The 22,742-nt window shown below is 38.6% G+C and overlaps 1 protein-coding gene across 4 annotated transcripts in view; it reads left to right on the top strand.

Annotated features, from left to right (window-relative positions):
• The window catches only part of DGKB (diacylglycerol kinase beta), a 788,541-nt gene that overhangs the window by 399,449 nt on the left and 366,350 nt on the right, over nucleotides 1-22,742 (top strand). The gene's annotated exons all lie outside the window — the stretch shown is intronic.

Raw genomic sequence — 22,742 nt, 5'->3', positions numbered from 1 at the left:
GCATGTGTGTGGATTATAACAAATTATAAAACATCACAGATAAAATTCTGAAGAACGGGAATTCCCAAACATTCCATTGTATTTATCAGGAGCCTGTACATGTTCTTGTTAGGTGTCCTTGAGTCAGCTGCCACCTGTAATTGCCGTATGCACCACAGAAGGAGACAAGGCCCAGTCCTATGCCATCTTCACAGTCGTTCCTCTACCCGAGCCCATTTTTGCAGCCTCGGTGTCAATCCATCACGGCTTCCCCTTTTTTGTGCTGTCCTTCCGCTTTAACAAGTATACTGTCCTTCTCCAGGGACTGGTCGCTCCTGACAGCATGTCCAAAATATGTAAGACAGAGTCTCACCATACTTGCCTCTAAGGTTCACTCTTGCCATACTTTTTCCAAGACAGATGTTTGTTCTTTTAGCAGTCCTTGGTACTTGAATACTCTTTCCCAGGATCACAATTCATATGTATCTATTCTTCTATCTTCCTTATTCAAAGTGAACCTTTCACATGCCTATGAACAATGGGAAATACCATGGCTTGGGTCAGGCACACTTTATCTTCACATACATCAACACTTTTCAATACTCTATAGAGGTCTTGCGCAACATATTTAATGCAATATTTTTTTTTATCTCTTCAATGTTGCTCCCATGCGCATTGATTGCCAAAAAGATTTGGCAACTTTAATCTTTGCTCCATTTATTATGATGTTGCCTGTGGTCCAGTTGTGAGGATATTGGTCTTCTTTACATTTGAGTTAAAATCCATACTGAAGGCTGCAATCCTTGATCTCCATCAGCAAGTGCTTCAAGTCCTCCATAGTTTTAGTAAGCAAGACTGTGTCATCTGCATATTGAAGGTTGTTAATAAAAGTCCTTGCCATTTTTGGGCCACATTCTTCTTCCTATAATCGAGCTTCTCTTATTTGTTAACCATACCAATTGAATACATAGGGTAAGAGGCTCAACCCTGCCACACACCTTTCCTGATTTTTAACTCATGCTGTATGCCCTGGTTCTGTTTGCACAACCACCTCTTGAGCCATGCATATGCTCCACAAGAGCACAATGAAGTGTTCTGAAATCAAATACCTTGGCAGAGTCAATGAAACACAAGTAAGTATCTTTCTGATATTCTCTGCTTTGACCCCAATGTCAACAATGATATCCCTTGTTCCATGTCCTCATCTACATCAGGCCCGAGCCTCTGGCAGCTCCCTGTCAATGTACTGTTGCAACTGTTGTTGGATGATCTTTAGCAAAATTTTACTCACATGTTGTATCAGTGGTATTGTTCTATAGTTTGATCATTTGAATGGGTCATTTTTCTCGGGAATGGGTTCAAATATGGATCTCTTAAAGTCAGTCAACCAATTCATTTTCTTTAAAATTTCCTGACATATACAAGTAAGTCCTTCCAATGCTTCATAGTTTATTGAAATATTTCAACTAGCATTCTATCAATCCTGGAGCCTTGTTTTTGGCTAATGTTTTCATGGCATCTTGAACTTCTCCCTCTAGTACCGTTGGTTCTTACTAACATGCTATTTCCTGAAATGGTGGGATGTCAATGAGTTATTTTTGTTACCGTGACTCTGTGCATTCTTTCCCCCTTCTTTGGATGCTGTGGATCATTCAATACCTTGCCCAATATTTTCTAATCTTTCAATATTACAACTCAATGCTTGATTTTTTTTTCCTGAGTTCTTTCAGTATAAAACAGGCTGAGTGTTTTCTTCCTTACTGGGTTTCTAACTCTAGGTCTTTGCACATTTCATTATAATATTTAAGTTTGTCTTCTTGAGCTTCCATTTGAAATTTTCTACTCAGATCTTTGACTTCACACCCCGCCCCATTTACTTTAGCTATTGTACACTTGACAGCAAGATTCAGTCTTTTTTTTAATAAATCATTTTATTGGGGGTTCATACAACTCTTATCACAATCCATATATACATCCATTGTGACAAGCAAATTTGAACATTTGTTGCCATCATCATTCTGAAAACATTTACCTTCTGCTTGAGCCCTTGGTCTCAACTCCCCATTTTTACCCTCCCTCCCCACCTCCCTTCCTCATGAACCCTTGATAATATATAAATTATTATTATTTTGTCGTGTTTTACACTGTCTGATGTCTCCCTTCACCCACTTTTCTGTTGTCTATCCCTCAGGGAGGGGGTTATATGTAGATCCTTGTGATCAGTTCCCTCTTTCTACCCCACCTTCCCTCCACCCTCCAGGTAGCACCACTCTCATTATTGGTCCTGAGAGGTTTATCTGGCCTGGATTCCCTGTGTTTAAAGTTCTTATCTGTACCAGTGTACATCCTCTATCTAGCCAGATTTGTAAGGTAGAATTGGGATCATGATGGGGGGGGCATTCAAGAACTAGAGGAAAGTTTATGTTTCATTGTTGCTATACTGCATCCTGATGGGCTCGTCTTCTCCTGCAACCCTTCTGTAAGGGGATGTCCAGTTACCTACAGATGGGCTTTGGGTCTACACTCCACACTCCCCTTCATTCACAATGATATGATTTTTGTTCTGATGATGCCTGATACCTGATCCCACCAACACCTCATGATCACACAGGCTGGTGTGCTTCTTCCCTGTGGGCTTTGTTGCTTCTCAACCAGATGGCCCTTGTTTATCTTCAAGCTTTTAAGACCCCAATTGCTATCTCTTTTGATAGCTGGTCACCATTAGCTTTCTTGACCATATATGCTTATGTACCTGCTTTGTCTTCAGCAATTGTGTTGGGAAGGTGAGCATCATGGAATGCCAGTTTAATAGAACAAACTGTTCTTGCATTGAGGGAGTTCTTGAGTAGAGGCCCAATGTCCAGCTGCTACCTTAGTAGTAGACCTATAAATATATGCACATAGATCTATTTCCCATTGTTGTATATAAATATATTTACATATGCACATGACAATATTTAGACTTCTATAAATGCCCTTTGCCTCTTAGTTCTTTCCTCTATTTCCTTTTACTTTCCTCTTGTCCCACTATCATGCTCAGCCTTCATTTGGGTTTCAGTAATTCCTGTCGGTTACATTACCCTTGATCAAGTGCTACCAGGCCTCCTACACCCTCCTCGCCATCGGTTTTGGATCATTTGTTGCTCCCTTGTCCCTGGGTTTGTTAACATGCACTTCTTTTTCCCGCCTCCCCCTCTCTAACGTTCCCACAAAACCGTCAGTAACATTGGTTTCTTTCAGTCTTTTATGACTTCCACTTTTATCTTTCTTTTTTCCTGTCTTTTCAATGACCATTTGCTCTTTCTTCATGATGATGTTTTATGATATCCTTCCACAGCTCATCAGGGGAAATGGATTGAGGCAATCATTCCAACAGACCCAGAAGATACCTGAGGTTTCAAATCAGGAAAGGTGTGTGTCTGTGTTATATCCGTTCACCATTCTTATTCACTATGGATGCTGAGAAAATAATTCACGAATATGAACTCTATGAAGAAGAACATGGGATCGGGATTAAAAGAAGACAAGACTCATTAGCAACCTGCAGTGTCCAGCCCACACTGTTTGCTGAAAGCAAAGAAGAGTTGAAGCGCTTAATGTTGAAATTAGAAAACTACAGCCTTCATTATAGATTATATGTCAACATATAGCAAATAAGGACCCTCACAACTAGACCAAGAAGGAAAATCAAGATAATCAAAGAAAAGATGATTTTACTTGAATCCATAATGAACTCCCATGGACAATAAACCCCACTCACTGCTATTGATTCAAACTCATAGCAACCGTATAGGACAGAGTAGCTGTGAGCTTCCAAGACTGTTACTCTCTATGCAAATAGAAAGGCTCATCTTTGTCCCACAAAGCAGCTGGTGGCTTCAAAATACTGACCTTGTGACTACCAGCCCAGACTGTAATCTACTATGGCATCAGGGATCCTCCCAAGGGAAGCAGTAGTCAAGAAATGATTTGATGTGAAGAAATCAATTGATTTCCACTGGAAAAATTAAACTGCATGGAGCAACCTCTCATTGGGAAAAAAAAAAAGACAAAACAAATCACTTAACAATACTTAAATAGAAACCAAGAGGAGCATACATCTGGTTGTATGATTTTCATTTCATACTTTTAACCTATTTTCTATCCAGGCCTTGGTAACCCAGATTCCTGGGACTTTAGACTTTTTCTTTGCAAGGCACACACATCCTTCATAGGCGACATAAGCAGGATCCAATGGGGCCACCCCACTAAACTAACTGTGTTTTAGCAGATTTTGAGAATTGACATACTCCCTTGGAATGGAGGCAGAAATACACGAGTGTGGGAAGAAGTAGATGACTGCTATCCCAAGGTTATGGAACTGGCGGTCTTTGGACTTGGGTTCAAGTTCTTGCTTTGCATGTGCCCAGTGAGTGATGGCCAGGGGATACCATCCATATGGTTGTAATACTCTCCTAACTTTCTTTTGACATGTATTTATCTGGGAGACAAAGCTCAGCCTTTGTGAATGAGTGCTATGGAAAGATTTTCCCTCTCACCAACTCCTAGTGTTTGTGTAAATAGTGTCCTGTCACTTAAGAGATTCATCAATACCAGTCAACAATCCATGCATTACAATCTGAAGCTGCCTATACTTGTATAATTTCCTTTTTTCAATATGTTTTAAACTCTGTACTACTGGCGAAATTAATGACACTATCAGTAGGATTATCTTCTGCCAAGGGGGATGATTTATAATGTTCTCTGTCATAAAATGATAATTATGCCTCTAAAGTGAACCAGAGACATATATAAACCATGTATAAATATGCATGGATTGGGGGCTTGCATTTAATTCTATCCCCAGTCTAATTACATTTAGGTCTTATTACATGGCCCTACTCGATGCTCACCTGCAGGAAGAAATCATTGAAGGTATGGGTTGCTATAGCAAAACATGATGAAGTAACCAGAAAATCCCCTACCATCAGAAAGAACAGCGTCCAAGGTCTTAAAGGCTTGTCTTAACACAAGCAGCCATCTCAGTGAGGTATTCTAAGTCCACATGAACGAACACCACCCTGTGTGATCCAAAGAATAAAAATAATCAAACCTATTGGAGGCAATCATATCAGAACTTTAATTTTGAGCACCTGGTTTGCAGCCAGCTGTGAATGACAGTGGAAGAGTCCCACATTCACTTACAGGGACCCCACACGGAGCGAATCCCCTCTCACCTTAGCCCAGGGCTGTGAACAGCAGTGCTGTCAGCCAGGAGTGTTGTAAAGTAGATTATGGCAGATATCATTCAGTTAAAGTTTAATATCTTACCATTTGATCTCCTCTTTGACCCATTTTAAAGTTGTTTCCATTTTTAAATGTTCTGCTTTTCAATTGAGGTTTTCTCTGTTTTGTCTGGTCATTAATATTGGGCTTTGGGTTTGCTTGTTTTGTGTTTTGTATGATATTTTGTATAGGAAGTCCAGGACTGGTAAATCTACAGATAAAGTAACTGGATTGATAATTACCAGAGGACATGACTGGGGAGCCTGAGGGGGAAATGGTGAACTAACAACAATGAGAATGAAAAGAATATGTTAAAAAAAAAAAATCCTCTTTAAAGTGTGGCAAAGATGTCACTGTAAAGAGTAATATAAACCTGACCGAAGTCTTGTTTTTGCCAGTAGCTTCATATGCATTTTGAAAGTTGACAATGAATAAGGAAGACTGAAGGAGTATTGGTGTATTCGTATTAAGGTATTGGCAAAGTATATTGAATATACTGCCAAAAAATGAACAAATCTGTCTTGGAAGAATTACAGCCAGATTTTTTTCTTGGAAGAATTACATCCAGAAGCAAGGATGGCAAGACTTTGTCTCACATACTTTGGACATGTTATCAGAAGAGATCAGTCCCTGGAGAAGTATGTTTATGCTGAGGGTCAGCCAAAAATCTTTAAAAAAGCATTTTCTCAATGAGATGGATTTGATTACCGCTGAGACAATGGACTCACACAGAAGGGCTGGTGAGGATTAGCATAAACTTTGAGTATGCAAAATTTAGCTGGAAGGAAAACAAGGAAAGACACTGAAGAAAAGAAGATATTTGCACATAGTTTTAGTTCCTTAAGAATGTAGAGTCCATGCTTACTTAATTTTGTCATTTCAGAACATAACAGTATTTAGAATGAGTAAGTCCTCAAGAAATGTTTGGTCAATAAAGAACTCTTCCAATTATTTGAATGAAAATGGACATTTTAGGGCAACATCTCGCATTTTGTACCATTACACCTTTTATTATGTGAATCATTTTGACTGGAATTAACAGGTATTATTACAAATATCAGTCATTTGTATCAGAGAAATAGGTACACATCCATCTTAAAATCTTTCTACCTTAGTATCAGATTATCTTTTCTATGTTTATTATACCACTAAGGATCATCTTCAAGAATTCAAAAACATACTGCATTTGGCAGTCATGACAAGTTTGACCACATGGACATTACATCTGGAACCTAAATTCAGAAGGAAACTGGTCTATATGCTATGCACATGTTTGAGAAAACATGAAACATTTATTTGTTTAAAGGAAGGCAAGCGAATGCTTGTTCAGTAAATAATAACAGAAGAAGGTACAAGTCAATAGGTTAAATATTAATTTGAATGTCTACAGTAATATGTACTTTGCCTATTTAAGGAAATCATTATTCTATTGTGTAGTCAACAAGCATATTGATTAGAATTAATTTACTATAAAAGCCTCCAATCATTTTTAACATAAGTTTTTCCTATTTAACAGTAGCCCGAAGCTACTGTTTGTGTGTGTGTGTGTGTGTGTGTGTGTGTGTGTATGTGGTCAATTTAGCAGCAAATTTGCAATTAATCATTTGCTGTTTGCCGTGAATGGTATGTCAATAATATGCAGCTCACATTGCTAAAAGGGTTAGACCGAGCTTGGCTGTTTTCTTTCTGTCTTGGGAGTGCTTTGTCGAGTTCTGTTTCCTAGAACGGATTTTGAGTAGTTGTTTTGAAGTAATGCATGCCAGTTTTAAAGAGACATTACAGGCTGCTTGGAGGGTATTAATCAGATATGCCCTATCTTCCTTTTGGCATTACAATATTTGGACATCTGTTCTGACTCCTTATATGTGAAATAAAACTCATACCAGATAGTAGAATAAATGAAGGGTTTCATTATCTTAAATGTCATAACATTTGTTTGAATTATCATGTGTAGATTTTAAATGCTGAAATTGTTATCTTGGTTTTGTTTCATCTATTTTGCTGTCCTTTCTAAAAAACTATGAGCCTGAAGAATTCTTTTTTCAATTGCATTAATAATTGAAAAGAAATAATTTACAATTTTATGCAATAACAGAGAAATTGTTGTGGATGAGCTATGTAAGCCGGTAATTTCTAAAACCATAAATATTTTACTGAGTGAAACATACCCTTTACAGCACAAAAGGTTTCTCGCTGTAATGGCAGTATATTTAGTGACAAATAATGCATTTAGAAAAAGCCATTTCTTGACCATTATCATAGTCCTCTTTGTGCACTGGTATTATAGATTCTTATGTGTTCACATATTAAAGCCTTTTCCATTGTGTGCATCAGGAAGGATTTGTCTTTGAATTCCAGGGTGCCGGTGATGAATGGTGACAACATCCAGAAGACTGACAGGTCAACTTGAAATAAAATAAGAATGTATTGGGGCTTTGCATTTGAGCAAGATATAATTTGATTGTGATAATAATACTATCAGCTCTGACTTCAATCTCCTCTTAAAATGTTTATCTCTTTCAAAATACTAGTATGACTGTTCAACAGGAAGCTGTATTACATGTCATTGCAGTAGGCTTGCAAATCACTGGTGATACTAGATACTAGTGTGGTATCTGTACCTCTTCTTCACATGACAAAAAAAGTGATGTAGCTTTGAAAGATATAAAATGCTTTAGCTGAATCATAGAAGCCAAGGGGTGTTTTGCAACTGTGTAGTTTTGAATACCTTAAATAAATATCTTACTTTCAGCTCTCTATTCACTTTGCATGGTTGATGTCAGGGAGTCAGTGGTGTTTTGCCTGGGAAAACATTTCAATCCAAGGCCCCCCATAGCAGCTTGTTTGTGAGTGTAATGAATGGTACTTCTCATTCTTGAAATATGGTTTCATAAGTGTTGCTTCTCTGAGAAAAGATAAACCAATTTTAATTCCCTGTTAGTGGATGTACATCTAAATGGCAATGCAAGTGCACATAAAAATGATTTGGGAACATGTGGAAAATAATAGCAGGAAAAATGATAATGCTTTTAAAATCTATATTTGTCATTGAAATTTTGATAATTATACTTTAGTGGCATTCTTAACTTGTGAGTCGATGGAATAAGTAGAGTTTAGATTGAATTTGAATGATTATATTTGTTAAAATTGATTAATGGATACTCTTTTTTGACTAGTTTGGATCTGAATTAAGATAAGCTATTAAAAAATGGGGGGTCCTAATTGAATATCGATCGTACAAAAGAGAATCATCTACCTTAAGGTTGTTTTTTGTTTTTGTTTTTTTACATTAAGGTCTTAAAATTTGGTTGATTTTATAAACAACTGAATACAGTAAAGATCTACATGAGCTTAAAAAGTGAAATAAGTACTAAGTGCATCAAAGTGCTCGATTAGAAAGTAATGTAGAAAACATTTGAATATTTCCATTTGAAAAGGAATTAAAAATTAAGGCCATTTCATTTCAAATAAATGTTTTGTTTTTCACAATGGATTTTTCTTTGCTTACATAATATATGTGGAAAATATACTTAATATTATTGTGTTGTCAGAATTGGATTATTCACAATCACATGTAAGTATTCCATAATTGTTTCCATCCATCCTATTTTAAAACTTCTTTCCTACATATTGGTTATTCGGATACCTTTCCAAGTTATGGTAAATTCTGGAATAACTTTGTTAGTATTATCCTAACTTTGGGACTTTGCTGATGGAAAGCACATTACCAAAAATAATTGAACATTTCAAAACTTAGACCGAGAGCAAGAATCAAGGAAAGATACATATGTTCAACGCTCTCTCATCGCAATAGCAATAGAAGTATGACGAGTCTTAGATTTCTTTCATTTGGGAATCTAACACTTTCTTAACACTAATTCTTCCTCTTTACTTCTCATTTTTAAATTCCAGTTCACCAGTAATTATCACTGCATCTTTATGACTTGATTTGCCTTTTTCAGTCTGAAGGAGAGAGGGGATTTCCTCAGTTTCTTTAAAATGGGCTTCAGTGGTTGAGGTGCAGATTTGAATAATAATAGCAACTGGTTTTCCTTGTAGGTGTGCACATATTATCCTGTAAGAGACAATCAATAGATTTCTATTTTAGTCTAAGAATTGCCTCACAAAAATGACTAGTAGCTGTCAAAAGCTTATGATCAAGCGATCGCCCTGATCATATTGGAAGCGAACATGTCTGAAGGTGAATAAAAACAACAATCGAGTCAATTCTGACTCATGGGTTTCTATGGCACGGAGTAGAACTGCCCAATCGGTTTCTGAGACTTTGAATCTTTATTGGAACACAGAATCTCATCCTTCTACAGCTGAGTAGCTGTGGGATTCAAACCACTGGCCTTGAAATTAGCAGCTCAATACACAGCCCACTAAGTCAGCAGTGTTCCTTGTGCTTGTGGTGTTAGGGGCAGTCAAGCCCCTTCTCTCTCGAAGTGAGCCTACATATGTCCAGCAAGGTCATGTTCTCTGGTCCTGAACTATCCCCACTGGTGTTCTCTGGAGCTCATGGTGGCAGCTACTGTGTCAATCCGTCTGAGTAGGGTCTTCATTTTCGTCGATGGCCATCTACTTTCCCAGCACGGTGTTCTTTTCCAAGAACTGGCCCCTCCTGACAAATTGTCCAAAGTATGTGAGAAGTCTCCCCATCCCTGCTTCTAAGAAACCATCTGCCTCTACTTCTTCTTAGACATGCTGTTTCTCCTTCAGCAGTCTACAGTACTTTCAATAGTCTTTGCCAGCACCGTAATTCAAATGCATCAATTTTCCTTATTTAATGATCAACTTTCATGTACATATGATTAACCCATGTCTTGGGTCAGGTGCATCTTAGTCCTAAAAGTGACATCCTTGCTCTTCAACATTTTGAAGAGGTCCTGTGCTGCATGTTTGCCCAGTGCAATTCAATTCCTATTGCTGTGGATCCAATCAAAATGATATCCTTGATAATAGCCATCTCTTCCCCATTTATCAGGATGTCACCTATCAGTCCAACTGTGAGGCTACAATCTTCGATCTTCAGCAGCACGTGCTTCAAGTTTTCCTCATTGTTCAGCAAGCAAGGTTGTCTGATTTGCAAATCACAGATGGTCAATAAGCCTGCCTCCATTCCCGATAGTATTCTTCATATAGTCCAATTTCTAAGCTTACTTTATCAGCATACCGATTGAATAAGTATGGGGAAAAGATACAGCCCCATTTAAATGATGCAGTATTCCCTCGTTCTGTTCACATGACTGCTTCTAGATCCTTGCACAGGTTCCAAAGGAGTACAATTAAGTGTCCTAAAATTCTTGTTTTTCTCAATCCTATCCATACTATGATCCACACAGTCAAATGCCTTTGCATAGTTAGTAAACACAAGTAAACATCTCTTTGGTATTCTCTGCTTTGAGCAAAGATAACCCTTGTTCCACATTCCCTCTGAATCTGGCTTGAATTACTGGCAGCTCCATGCTGATATAATGTTGTTGAATGATCTGCAGCAAAATTTTATTTTGATGTGATATTAATGATATTGTTTGATGATTTCCACAGTCTGTCAGGCCACCTTTCATTGGAATGGGCACGAACATGGATCTCTGCCAGTCAGGTGGCCAGGTAGCTGCGTTCCAAATTTCTCGGCATAGTGAGTGCTTCCTCAGCTTGCTGAAACATTTAATTGACATCCTGTAATTTCCTGGGCCGTTGTTTTTAACAAATACCTTTAATGCAGCAGGAACTTCTTGCAGTACCATGGGTTCTTGATCATATGCTACCTCTTGAGATGACTGAATATTGACCATTTCCTTTTTTTTATGTTCCCTGCATCATTCAATGTTTTTCTCCCATAGGGATGTTTTATACTGCAGCTTGAGGCTTGTTTTGTCTTTATTTTTCAGTTCTTCCTGCTTGATAGAAACGGAGTGTGTTCTTCCTCTCTGGCTTTCTAATTTCAGGGTCTAACATTTTATTATAATAATACTTTATCTTCTGCTGCCCCTTGCAATTTTCTGTTCAGCTCTTTAATTAAAGCATCATTTCTTCAATTTACTTTAGATGTGCTAAGATTAAGAGAAACTTTCAGAGTCTCTTCCGACATCTGTTTTGATCAGTTTTTAATTTCCTGTCTTTTTAACGACCTTTTGCTTTCTTCATGTATGATGTTCTTGATGTCCTTCCACAGCTGGTCAGATATTCTGTTTTGGAGATGTTCTCAAAATTCAGGTTTGATTTACTCAACTTTGTACTTTGGATCTTGTGGTCTTGTTTTAATTTCCTCCAACTTCCACATGAATTTGCATATGAGTAATTGATGGTCTGTTCCACATTTGGCCGCTGGCCCTATTTTGGCTGCTGATATTGAGCTTCTGCATCATTTCTTCCCACAGATGTAGTCAGTTTGATTCCTCTGTAGTTCATCTGCCGAAGGCCATGTGTATAGCCACTGTTTATGTTGCTGAAAGGTATTTGCAATACTTAAGTCATAAGTTTTGCAAAACTCTGTCATGTGATTCTAGTTTCATTTCTACCACCAACGCATGTTTTCCCACTCCTGTTTATTCTGCTTTGTTTCCAACTTTCCCATTCAAATCACCAATAATTGTTGCTGCATCTTAATGACATTAAAGGAATTATCGCCAGAGTGTTTCCAGAGTGATAAGAGCTGGGATGATCTTATCTTCGAGACATTTTGAATCGTTCACAGAACAAATGAAAAGATATTGTGATTTGCCTATTATCACACAAGGGTCTGGAACAGGCCAGGGGTTGCTGCAGGTCGGGGCTGCCTCCCATCCTCTGCCCTTCATACTACTCTGAGGGCTGTTGGGTGTGCTTCAAGTTCTTCTTCATTCAAAATCCAAAAAAGCAGATTTGGCTAGCTCTGACTGCCCCTCTTCCAGGAGTCTCAGCCGAAATCTTCTTCTTAGCTTCTCCCATAATTTGGAGCGCATTCATATTGTCCTATTCTCCACCCAAAAAGAAAAGGAAAAGTGGGTGGTTGGGGGGCGCCAGAAGCGGTCCCAGTTAGGGAAACGCTGGGGTGGCGGGGAGGGGGGGGGTCCGCACTCCTCAGTGACTCAGCAATTTTCTGCCCTTGAGCCTGTGAGGAGGGGACTCGTGCTCAGCCACCTGATGGAGCCCTGCTTGGGTTTGCCCTTGACATTGCTCATTCCTGGCACTGGCTGCAGAGTGGGAAGACCCCAGCTATCCGGGGGGCTCAGCCTTGCCCCAGGCTGGAGCCCCCTGCCCCCCAACAGCGCTGTCGACCTGGCAGGGAGGCCCCCCAGGGGCCCCAAAGACTTGGTCGAGGCAGCCATGTCCAGCGCCAGGTCACGCCTTGTCAATGCATCTTACTTAATTGCATGTCGGCTCTATTTCAGATCGCGTAAATTCGTAGAAGTCTTTCCGTTTTTTCAGAATTTATTTCAGTGGTTGGTGAGTAAGTTTGAGAATTATTGGATTGAATGGATTTCCTTGTATGCATAGAACTATTGTCCTGTCTCAGCATTGTACTGCAAGATGGAACTTGAAATGTCCTTATTGACAGTAAGCATGATGCCTTTCCTCCTGAGTTTGTCATGACAGGCAGAGGAAGCCGTGCGATTGTCTGGTTCATGATACCCAATAGCCACGCATGTCAATTCACATCACCGACACCTTCGTGGGTTACATTTCAGTTGATTTTGATGGCTCTACGCCCATCATTGCAGTTGACGTCATTCTACTTTGAGGAAAAGCCTCTTCCATCGTAATCCTGGTGCTTGCTAATCTGAGGACTCCTCTTCTGGCACTAGAGCTGACACCGCTGTCCTGCTATTCGTGACATGTCTGTTGACGAATACCTGAGAATAGAACAGCTTATTTCTTCTTCCTAGTTTTCACTCCTAGTTTGCTGAAACCTGTTCAGCTTGAATGACCTTGTTGACATTTGAAAGGCCAGGGATGTAGCCGCCAGCATCAGAGCAAGGGCCAGTCCCACACTGTACAACGAGCTGGCAAAGAAGTGGTGGAGGGCTCCTGGCAGGATTATTGACTCTGGTACAGGTACCCTGCAGCTTCAGACTTTAAGTGAAGGCAAGAGTACTCAGACTGGCCGTTGAGGGAAATGAGTGAATGAAGGTTATTCACCAGGTCTTAATGGTTGGAAGTGAAGTAACAAGGAGAATCAGATAACACCTGTGGGTTTCTTCTTTGTGGGAAGGAACATGACGGTGACAGATGAGCCTGGTTTTGTACGTGGTGGAGTTTGTTAACGCCTGTGAGACACATAGATGCTTAGTCTGAGGTGCAGGTTAAAAAAAAAATCCATTCAAAATTTAGAATATGAAGTCATTCCAGATAAATAATGAGTTAGAACAAAATAACGTGAGGACAGGGGGCTGTCCTCGGGAGGGTGGTTATTATAGAGCCAGGGCGAGAAGGAGTTGCAGGCCGGATACATTGCAAACAAATATCCTTGAAAATATGGTGGAAATAAAATTGTTCTGGCCCAAAGCAGGGTTGAAGAGTATTTGGGGGGAAAATAAGAATAGAGGAAATTGCCAATCTATAGTTGGGTGAAAGAAAACCCTAGACTGCAATAGGATAGGCAGTAAGAAGGAGTAAAAGTGCCCAAGAAGAATCATAATGAATGCTCTTGGGTACCGAAAGCCACTGCCCGCATATAATGGGATAGGAAACCAGGAGGAGTAGAGGGAAGAACTGAAGACAAATTACAGTCAATAGTTTAAGAGATTAGTTGAGCCATAGAAAATTGCTGGTATTTTTTAGGCACAGGAGTTTAAGGTAATTTTGTTTTGGAGTACTGTGAGCTAACCAATTTTAATCTCAAAAAGGAGCATAGGAAGAGGAAGGCTTTTTGAACATTAATATTGCTTCCTATCAGTGATCCAAGCAAAGTTATTCTCTGGAGAGGACAAAGGAGCCCAGTTGGCACTATTTTATAAGCAGTGAGCTGCTTACCATAATGTTGGCAGTTCAAAACTACCAACTACTCCAAGAGAGAACGAATAGGCTAACTGCTGCTATACTGGTTTATAACCTTGGGAAACCCTGTAGATGCTGGCCATGAGTCAGAATCAACTTGATGGTGGAGACTTATAGAGAGGACAGCAATAGGATTATGAGAAGAAGGAAATGTATATCTGATGGAAGGTGCTTCTTGAGAAACGGAAAAAGGATGGTATCCAAACACAGATGGGAGCCATTACTCCCAAAATGCAGGAGGAAAACCTCTATTGTAACAGACGGCGAGAAAACAACATATGTTGAAAAGCTACAATGTGTTCACTTTGGTGGCAGGATATTTTGGAAAGTCCCTTTGTTAAATTCTACTGCATTCGTACGTTTGTGCATGTGTGTGTGCATACTCCTAGCATATTGGGGGTGAAGCCTCCTGCAGAGAAGCTTGAGGAAAGCGGATAAGATGTAAAACACAAGAAGACAATGCCTGCGTTTGTGAAGGACTTAGCAGGTTTCTTACCAAGTTCAGTAAGATGCCATCAATGAATGAGCAGCCCGCAAATATACCAGGTCTACAATAATTGTGAAATACTATTTTGAACTCTGTTAATTTGCAACAAAATTCACATATTTGTCAAGAGAAAAGCTTGATTGGCTCCTCTAAAATCACAAAGCTATAAATAAATGATGCTAGTCTAAGGAGAATTTTTATGTTCAGTTTCGTCTACGGAATTTTGCCATTAAAAAATTATCACAGAAGGGATATTTCACAGAACAACAGTTTTGAATTTTTCAGAGGTGTTAAGAAGGACTGAACTGCTTATTTATAAAGACATAACCCTTGAAGTCCTGTTTTGTAGCAAAACGGAATCAAAATGATAAGCCAAACAGAACCTTCACTTATATTCATAGTACCACCCAACCCAGCAACTCATATGAATAATGCCTATTCTCTCCGAAGCATTAGCACTTCAAAATTCTCCAACTTTAACTCTCTGCTGTTCTTCTATTAAGTCACTATCTTGATATTTCTTCAGTACAGCACAGTCCATAAATTGTGCCTCAAAAAATTATATTCCTTCTCAGAAAGTGGCTCTCTCAGAGCTGTAATGCTTCCATGTATAATTCTTTTCTATAGAGAATTAGTCCCAAAGCTTCTCAACTTTTTATCAACCAACAGGGAAAGATAAACTAATTGGTCAAATGACAGAGGGGACCTGTTCACCCTGCGTGTTAATAATTCATGTTGTCTCACAACAAGAGTTGATGGATTTTAATGTTCAAATATTGTATGGTTTATCATTTCTCTGTTAATACAAAGTTTTCAGAATATGCATTATTGAATCAGATGTAAGTAAATGCTTAAGAATTGCATTCAGATGATATTAAAAGGTTTTGTTGTTGTTGTTTCAAATGACTAGCCCTGATCGGAACAACTAAGGAACACTTCAACACTTCATGGGGCGTTCATGATTCTTGGGGCAGCGACTTCAGCATTATTTATAATATTAGTTACTTCTGTGGCTCTCTATAATCTTTGTTGTCCCAATAAAAGTGACAACTCTATACACTTATCTTCAAACAAACCAATATATAAGATTTTTTTCTTTCCAAAATATAATAAAATAAAAAACAAACAAAAAAAGATACAACTATATTTTTAATTTTTTGGTTGGAAAACATCCAACTAGTTTAATTCTTAGAAAAGTATGTACTTTGTTGGTTATTTGTGGATTTCCCCTCATGGTTAAAATAAAATCCACCTGATATAAACTTGTTCAATATTCTAAGCTTGTGAGTATCTTATCAAAACTTTTTTCAGCATATTGTTCAGTTTAGAGGGTCCTTATGAGTTGAAATCAGATCTATAGTTATACTTTTAGTCAAATGATATTCAGAATGTAAATGAGTCAGCTCATAGTGACCGTGTAGGTTAGGGTATAACTGTCCCTCTAGGTTTTCAAGAGTGAAACTCTTTTATGAGTGTTGAAAGCCTGGTTTTATGACAGACAGCTTAATTGTCAATGTATTCCTATATGTGGAACTCAAATTTTATTTTGTTTGCTTTTCAGGCTTCCTAGTTTAATTTTATTTCTTAACTTTCTACACTCTACAAATAGCTATTAAATGTTTACAAATTATGCATCTTTTAAATGCACTAAATACAAAACACATAATTTAAACAAAAAAGAGTCCATTTGATCTCATGCATTTACAAAATAATAACAGAATATTAACAGCTTCAAAGTAAATAGGCTATCCAAATGCAGTGGATTGCTTAAGAAGTGACATTTGAAACTGCAAAAGAAAAAAAGTATAGACAATGCTAATTAGGGTGACTCTTTTAGTAGGACTACATGGATTAAGAATAAATGTTCAAATTCTAGCAGTGGAATTTTAAATTATTATTTCATCTGCATTGAAAACAGCACTACATTTTTAAATACTCATGAATCAGAATCAACTCGCTGGCAATGAATTTGGCTTTTAAAGTTGTTTAGAAAATTTTGAGTTTACAGTTGACAATGGAAAACAAAAATATGTCAAATGTCTTTTTGACTTCTATGTTCTTCACATAGATTTCTTAATAATGTTATCACGAGTCCAAAGATAACCGTCTGTCTATGCCGGATTGCTTTTCTGTCCTTCTTCATCCTAATATCTGTTTGGGTGAAGTCCTGTAACTACAACATCAGTTCCCCTTGCACTAGGTGGTGTTAGGGTAATCACATCCCTGAAATCTCCATGAAATGTCACCTGAACATGGATTCCTCCTCCTCCTCCTCCTCCTTCTCTTCTTCCCCCCTTCATAGGTCATCTTCTCTAGGTACCTCTTACCCTTGGTTCTGGAAACTGTCCCTGTGAGCCTTCCATTTGGATTAGGGTCATAGCAGTTTTACTTTTCTGAGCGTGGTACTCTGAACAATCCTTTGTGGTTTCCCAGGACTTTTTGATAGCCCCTTAAAAAGAATACACGTCCCTCAAATTCAAATACTGCACACCTTTCCATTATTGTACAGCCTGTGTTTTTTGGTTTGGGTGGAATGCTGATAGTTAAGAGATAATATAGAGACATGAGAATTTACTACATAATAAAATCTGCCTTTCAAAGAAATAAACCAAGTCTATTATTGAAATAATACTTTTTATTTAAGTGTTATTTATTTTCACAAAAATCAGACAGATTTTGCTATATCAAAATAAATACAAAATGATCTACATTACAATATGAAATGTGAAATCCAAATTGCAAACACACACCAGGAACAATACAATATTTACTTCTATATTTAAGATCTTCCTAAGAAAGACATAAATCTCAGCAACAATGAGAGAATATATTAATATATTAACATGTAAAAAATTAAATTATACGAAGGAATATAGCATTAAGTCTAAAGACATCTTGGATAAACAATATGTCCGTGATTTTTTATAAGGAACATAACAAGCCTTGTTTCTAGAGACACTTGTCAGGATGCAAGTATTAATTCAACAGTAGCTGTAGAACCTAGGATGATTCTTATATCTTTATAATTATCAGTTTTCTTGTTCATAAAACTTGGACAAAAATTTCTAGCTCATATAATATTTTGAGGATTAAGTGAAATTCTGTAAAACTCTTAAAACCATGCCATAATGGTGGTCAATATTCATTTAATATTATCAACTTTATTCCACCACGGTCTGTTAATGTGTTGTTCTGTGGTGACTTGTATGCTGCGATGATGCTAGAAGCCATGCCACCAGTATTTCAAATATCAGCAGGATGTATGACCTCTGAACATCATTTAACAGCAGCAGCAGCAGTACATTGACAAGGAGCTGCCAGAAACCCAGAAGAGGACATGGCATGAAAGATAGATTTGTTGACATAAATTTTGGCTGAAAGCAATGAATATCAGGAAGATGTTTACTTGTGTTTTATTGACTATGCAAAGGTTCTTGACAGTGTATATTATAATGGATTATGTGTAGACTTCAGAAGAAAGGGAATTGTATAACACTTAATTGTGTATATGTACTTAAGAGATAGGCGTTTGAACAAAACAAACAAATACTGCCTCTTGTAAAATCAAGAAATGTGTACGTCAGGCTTGTATCAACATCAACATCCATCTGTAGACTGAGAACAAAATCTGAAATGCTGGACTATATGAAAAAAGGAAGCAGCTTTAGGATTGGAAGAAGGCAGGTTTATTAACATCTGTGATGTACAGATGACAACATTTTGTTTGCTGAAAGAGAAGGTTTGAAACCCTTGCAGATGAAGACCAAAGACTTCAGCCTTCACTATTCATTGAAACTCAAAATAAAGATGGACAAAATCCTCAAAACTAGACCGATAGATAACATCATGATAAATGGAGAAAAGATTATTATTGTCAAGGATTTCATTTTACTTGGGTTCACAATCAATGCTCATGAAAGCAAAAAATAAAAAATCAACTGTTAGGTGGCAAGAATAGGGACTAAGGAAGGGGAGTGGCTCACCAAATAATAATTTGGGGCCACAATAAAGGGGCTGGGGGGAAATTTAAAAACATCTAAATTGAGCCTGGGGCCACAATAAAGGGGCTATAGGGAAATTTTAAAAAATCTAAATTGAGCATGCGCACACTCAGGCCACTTAAGCACAGGTGGAACTAACCCCAGTCACAATCTAGGCACATGACACCACCCAGGTGCTCTCAAACTCAGCAAATAAGGTCTGCCAAAACCCTCAACCGCATCTCCCGCGCCAGTGGGGATACAAGCCAGCCTCAGGTAGGCACTGGTCTCTCTCGCCTCTCTCCTCTCCCCTCTTCTGATTTCGTTCTGCCGGCAGAGTGGGAATCCCTTCCTTTAGTGCAGTGTGTTAGCGCCTGCGGGTCCCCCTAGGGTCTGCATGCTTTTGGTCTCTGGGCATTTCCTGGTTCCCTCAGCGTGGTTTCCTGCTCGGGGTCTGGTATTCTTGCTTTTTCGAGTTCACTCTTGAACTCCCTCGCAACCTTGTATGCTTTCCAGAAACGGCGTGTACTTTTTGAGACTGTAATACCTGAAACGTCCCTTTCCCTCATAAAAGTCACTTGGGGTGCAAACGTACTTCTGCTGCATGAATTCTTCCAGCGTTACGAAGCAAGAACCGAGATATCCCCATCTAGAAACCGAACAAAACCATGGATTACGTTGGGCACATCTGCTGCCCAAGACCTTAGGAAAGGGGTGAACATCTAGGGATGTCCTGGGAAGACTAAGCTGTGCTTCACATGCCTGTACGTTTTGGACATTGAATAAGGAAAACCGATGAAGAATCGATGAATTTGAATTTGAATATGGTGCTGGCAATGATTTTTTAAAGTACCATGGACTGCCAGAAGAACAAAAATCTGCCGTAGAAGAAGTATAGCCACACTTCCTTAGAAGTGTGAACGGTATTCCCAGGCTAGACCAATCCCTGGAATGGACATCATACTTGGAATGTAGGTCAGAGAGAAATCGGAAGACCGTCAAGGAGATGGATTGACACAGTGGCTGCAACTGTGGGTTCAAGTTGAACAACGATTGAGGGTGGGGTAGGATGGCACCAGGTTTCGTTTTCTTATACACAGGGTTGCTATAAGCCGGGATCAGTTTGCAAGCATCTAAGAACAACAACAATGTGATGGTTATTATTATATGTTAACATTCTTAGGCTCTTTTTCTATACAAAAATTGATAAAGAACTTGAACTGGCCTACACATGAAGAAATATAAATGGACCCTAAGCATATGAAAGGTTAGTCTACCTCAATTTAAGAAATCAAGAAATTTGACTAAAAATTCTGAGATACTTTTCAGGTCATTAAATGCAAAAATTAATAAAGTTCATAATTATCAATCAGTTTAGCAACTGTTGATAGCACCTTGTTTGTGTACCTGTGTACTCGAGTATAAGCCGAGTTTTTCAGCACACTTTTTATGTAGTTTTTGTGGTAAAATTAGGTGCCTCGGCTGATATTCAGGTCAGCTTATACTTGAGTATATATGGTAAGCTTTCGGAAAATTATCTCTCACTATTAATCAATATGTAATATGATTTCTGGAATTTATCCAAAATTCCACTTCTAATAATTTCACATAAAATATATCTATAAAAGTAAATAGACGTATGAGCAGAAATGTTCACCATGACATCTCTTGGTGGAAAAAAAAAACCCAAAAATGCGGAAATTAAGCTACCACTAATAAGAAAATTGTTAAATAAAGTATGTATATCCATGGAAAGAAACACCTTAGATGATTTGACATTAAAAACTTCTGCAAATAACTATCTACATGATATCTGAGCTGTATGGATAAGTGAAAAAGAAACATTTTAACACAGCTTGTAGAGTGTGAACACATTTTGTAAACATACATATGTCCATATATATGTACTTACATATATATTTGTAAAGACATAAACTTTTTTTTTGAAGGACACATGAAAAGATGTTCTCAGTTCTCACTCCCAGGAAACAGACATGGGTGAATGTAGGGCTTTTATTTTTATTTTATATACTTTGGACTTTTAAACATTATTCTTATTGAAAAGTAGAGTTTAAACCAAAAAATAAAAAATCAAAATGGTAGAGCTGAAAGCTCCAAACTCTTGTATGTAGACTGAATATCTTTGGGGGAGGCAAATGAAGAAGGTTCTATTTTTGACAACCCAGAGTCTTGATAAGATGAGCATGGGGTAGGAAATACATGTGCAACTCTAAAAGCAGAGATCAGTTTCCTTGGGCTGCACTGCCCCCAGCCTAACTCCACAAGGGAGGATCATTGCCTCTTCCTGAGCAAGAATGGCCAGGGGAGGCACAGATCTTTCACAGGAGCAAAATGTGCTTGGAGAAGAAGCCAGCTGGCAGAGCCGAAGAGGGTTTTTGCAGCTCTGGCACTCTTCTCCCTGGAGCTAAGGAGTTTCAGGGTTTTATCTCTTCATGGTACAAAAGAGAGGATATATATATGTATAAAAATATACATATATAAAAATTCAGCGGGAAATGTGGGGTTTTCATGGAATAGGCTGAGCTGTCCTAATAAGGTACACACATGATTGTTCTCCAAGATGGATCTTGCTTGCAAGGGATTCTGGCATCAGAGGGCAGAACTTATTAGGCAGGCTTGCTATGGTCCTTGATGGTCAGACCCCCTCCTCTCTGTACAATGGCACATGGCCAGGTCTGGGTTTCCTGTAAAACAGCTTTTAGAGTGGTTTGAGTACCCAATTTGCCTGTTTATTCCAGGATGTGGGTTTTCGCAGTCCTTGTGGCTTTTAGCTGCCTTGCATTTTGGTTTTCAGTGTTGCTGCTTGCAAGTTCTGCCAGTCTGCCATCCTTCCCCGAATGATTCCTAAGGTGACCTAATATACCAGCCCCCAGGGAGTTCTTAGGCTCTTGCCTATGATTTAAAAATGGGGTGCTGGGGATGGGGAGCTTTCTATGTCAGTAAAAAGGTTGCTTATTGTTATTTTGTAATGACTAGGTGGCATATCTGAGAAAATAGGCCAAGAAAAAAGGTGTTATAGGTGAGATTCATTCAGTATCAAACTTCCCAATTTAAGAGTTTCACTCCAATTTTCAGACCCTTTTATTGAAGCAAATAATGCTGATTCATGAGGACTAAGATTAAGCAACCATACCATCGCATAGTCATTAGAATGGGTAGAACATTAAAGACTACCAAGAATAAGGATGGATGTTGGAGTTGGTGAAAATATGAAGGGACTGAAGCTTTCATACACTCCTGGTGAGAATACAAAATGATACAGGTACTTTGAAAGATAGTTTTCTGGTCTCCTATAAACTTAAACACATATCATAAACCAAACCCAAACCAACACACTGCCATTGAGGAGATGCTGACATAGCTACGCTGTAGGACAAAGTGAACTTGAGGCATGAATCTTTTGGAAGCAGAAGGATGCATATTTCTCCTGCAGGAAATCTCCCAGGTTCACACTGCTGACTGCATTTAGCAGCTGAGCACTGGGATCACTCTCCACCAGGGCTCCTCAGGTTTATCATGCACCTGAGAACCCCCACGTCTAAGTATTTACAAAAAATAAAGTTACATAAATCTACAAACAACAGATTGTGCTCAAATGTGCAAGCAGCCTTATAGCAAAATAAAACCACAAAGACAAACAGCCATGGATTAATGAATAAGTCAACTTTTGTGATTACTCATTCAATGGAATACTATTTTATGATCAAAAGAGAGAATGACACGCAGTCCCCAAATTACTGATAAGATTCCTATGTTTGTTCTTAAGTCCAATTTGTAGGGAAATCAGAACAGATGCACACAATTCCAATGTGATCTTACTGTAGTGCCAGGCAAGACTGGATGTCTTTTCAGAGCTTTGAAATCGGAACATGCCGCAAGTGAAGGTGCCTGTGATGAGTCAGACGTGGCTCCGTGGCCATGGGCCGAAGAAAAGAGGTTGTGTCAAGGAGCCCGGTGGCTCACTGTGGCCCACAGAGGACTGCTGACCACAGATCTGCAGTTCTGCTCTGCAGGCTCTGGTAAAGCTT

This window comes from Echinops telfairi, unplaced genomic scaffold (genome assembly GCF_000313985.2).
Source record: "Echinops telfairi isolate 266 unplaced genomic scaffold, ASM31398v2 ScPeMD7_23;HRSCAF=83, whole genome shotgun sequence".
In the NCBI taxonomy this organism is placed as follows: Eukaryota; Metazoa; Chordata; class Mammalia; order Afrosoricida; family Tenrecidae; genus Echinops; species Echinops telfairi.
This window is presented reverse-complemented; position numbering and strand designations above follow the sequence as displayed.